The following is a 3,470-nucleotide window of genomic DNA, read 5'->3' as shown; positions in this document are numbered from 1 at the left end:
GGAGGAAGCCGCCATCCACGCTATGAGGGAAATATTCAGTGAAGACAATTGTGAAGCGGTGTTATTAGTGGACGCCAAAAACGCTTTCAACACTATTAACAGAAAAACAATGCTTCATAACATTCGAGTAAAATGTCCCTCTCTGGCACACTATGTAGAAAACACATATAGTGACCCCTCGGATTTGTACATATGTAGTAATAGTGGTAATAGTGTTAAGGTGTTAAAGTCCATGGAAGGGACAACACAAGGTGACCCAGTGGCCATGGCGATGTACGCCCTCGGACTTTCAGTGCTGCAACAAGTTATCTCATATGAGAAAACGAGTGTGAAGCAAGTGGCGTACGCGGATGACCTGTCAGGGGCCGGCAAAATAACAGACTTGAAAAATGGTGGGGCTTAGTGAACGATAATGGTCCCATCATAGGGTACACACCCAGTGCCGCTAAGTCCGTCCTTATTGTAAAGCCTGAACACTATGACAGTGCAGTGGATAGCTTCAGTGGCAGTGGAGTTATAATAACAAAGGATGGACAGCGGCATTTGGGTGCTGTCATCGGAACAGAGGAGTTCAAGAAGGAATACATAGGAGAGAAGGTGAAGGAGTGGATACATGAGGTGGAGGTCCTGTCTGACATGGCCAGGACTGAGCCTCATGCAGCCTACTCCGCCTACACCCACGGCTTGCAGCATCGATGGAGATTCGCCATGCGCACCATCCCAGGCATCAGCCCTCTCCTTGCACCACTGGAGGTCTCGATAAGGAACACCTTCATCCCAGCGTTACTGAGATCCCACACCATCGGAGATGGGGAGAGGGCGCTGCTCGAACTTCCACCAAGACTGGGCGGGATGGGAATCACCTCCCCTAAGAAGTTAGCGACTGTGGAGAACCTCAACTCCCTCAAGCTCACCAGGTCCCTCACAGAGATCATTGCTCAGGACGCACATGGTGAAATAGCCCAAAGTGCAGTCACTGAGCAAAGACGAATTATATCTAGAGACAGGCAACAACATCAACGAAACTGTCTCGAAGACCTGAAAAACATCCTGCCTGCAACCACAGTGAGAAAAATCCACACTGCACAGGAAACAGGAGCCTCTAACTGGCTAACGTCACTGCCCATTGGAGCGAAGGGCTTCAGCCTCAACAAACAAGAATTTGTCGACGCCATTGCTCTGAGGTACGGCTGGCCGGTGGAAGGACTCCCAGTACCTGTGTGTGTAGTTCCCCAATGACGTCAACCACACCATGACGTGCAAAAGGGGATTCGTATGTATCAGGCACGATGAGGTGAGAGATCTGACCGCCAGCATGCTCAGGAGGTGTGCCACGATGTCTCCACTGAACCGACCCTCCTACCGCTAGACGGCGAGCACCTGCGCTACAGAACAGCCAACACCACCAACGAGGCTCGAGTCGACGTCAGCGCACGAGGGTTCTGGACAAGGGACAGAAAGCATTCATGGACATACGGATCTTTGACCCGATGGCCGCCTGTCACCACGAACTCTCCTGGAGGCCGCCCACCGCAAGAATGAGCAGGAGAAGATCCGAGCGTATGGGGAGAGAATCCAACACATTGACCAGGGCAGCTTCACACCTCTGGTCTTCACCACATCTGGCGGGATGGGCTCCAAGGCTCAGTGCTTCTACTCAAGACTAGCCGACCTAATGGCAGAAAAGAAGCACCAGCCAAGGAGCCATGTCGTCGCATGGATGAGGTGCCGTCTTTCATTCTCCTCCTCAGATCAGCCCTCCTGTGTCTCAGGGGGACAAGGCATTCCACTCCCATACCTGCAGATTTAAGTGGCCTTGACTGCGAGGCTACAGTGGTGGAGAGTGGCATAAGAGTAGATAGAGTAGAGGTAGAGTGAATTTATAGCTAACAACTAATGTTTATATTATAGAGTATTAGATATGGTTGGATGCCACAGTCATTAGCGAGAGTTGGGGCTAATGACCTCCAAGTAGTGGAGCCCTAATTGACGCATCAATAAACATGGGGTGGAGGTATTCTTTAGTAGTAGTAGTAGTAGTAGTAGTAGTAGTAGTAGTAGTAGTAGTAGTAGTAGTAGTAGTAGTAGTAGTAGTAGTAGTAGTAGTGTAGTAGTAGTAGTAGTAGTAGTAGTAGTAGTAGTAGTAGTAGTAGTAGTACTTCCTGAAGGGTTGGTCGTCTCTGAAAGAATGGGGAAAAATGTATGGTGGTATCATCAGCGTAGGAGTGGATAGGGCAAGAAGTTTGGTTAAGGTCATTAATGAATAATAGAAAGAGAGGAGGTGACAGGACAGAACCCTGAGGAACACCACTATTAATAGATTTAGGAGAAGAACAGTAGCCATCTACCACAGCAGCAATAGAGCGGTCGGAAAGGGAACTTGAGATAAAGTTGCAGAGAGAAGGATAGAAGCCATAGGAGGGTAGTTTTGAAATCAAAGCTTTATTCCAGACTCTATCAAAAGCTTTTGATATGTCTAATGCTACAGCAAAAGTTTCACTGAAATACCTAAAAGAGGATGACCAAGACTCAATAAGGAAACCCAGAAGATCACCAGTAGAGCGACCTTGACGGAAGCCATACTGGCGATCAGACAGAAGATTGTGAAGTGACAGATGTTTGAGAATCTTCCTATTCAGGATAAATTCAAAAACTTTAGACAAGCAAGAGATTAAAGCTATAGGACGGTAGTTTGAGGGGTTAGAACGGTCACCCTTTTTAGGAACAGCCTGAATGTAGGCGAACTTCCAGCAGGAAGGAAAGGTAGAAGTCGATAGACAAAGTTGGAAGAGTTTGGCCAGGCAAGGTGCAAGCACGGAAGCACAGATTTTGAGAACAATAGGAGGGGCCCCATCAGGTCCATAAGCCTTCCGAGGGTTTAGGCCAGCGAGGGCATGGAAAACATCATTACGAAGAATTTTAATTGTAGACATGAAATAGTCAGAGGGAGGAGGAGAGGGAGGGACAAGTCCAGAATCGTCCAAGGTGGAGTTGTGAGCAAAGGTTTGAGAAAAGAGTTCAGCTTTAGAGACAGAAGAGATGGCAGTGGTGCCACAATGAGATTGTGATAGGAGGAGCCCAACGGAGATGAAAGGGTGACAGCATAAGCAGAGATCAAGAATGTTGGGCGTGTCTCCAAGACGGTCAGGAATACGAGTAGGATGTTTCACCAGTTGCTCTAGGTCATGGAGGATAGCAAAGTCGAAGGCTAGTTCACCAGGGTGGTCAGTGAAGGGAGAGGAAAGCCAAAGCTGGTGGTGAACATTGAAATCTCCAAGAATGGAAATCTCAGCGAAAGGGTAGAGAGACAGATTGTGCTCCACTTTAGAAATTAAGTAGTCGAAGAATTTACTATAGTCAGAAGAGTTAGAGGAAAGATAAACAGCACAGATTAATTTAGTTTGAGAGTGACTGTTAAGTCGTAGCCAGATGGTGGAAAATTCGAAAGACTCAAGAGCGTGGGCACGAGA

Source organism: Portunus trituberculatus, chromosome 39 (genome assembly GCF_017591435.1).
Source record: "Portunus trituberculatus isolate SZX2019 chromosome 39, ASM1759143v1, whole genome shotgun sequence".
NCBI lineage: Eukaryota > Metazoa > Arthropoda > Malacostraca > Decapoda > Portunidae > Portunus > Portunus trituberculatus.
The sequence above is the reverse complement of the archived record's forward strand: the minus strand, read 5'-3'. Positions refer to the sequence as shown.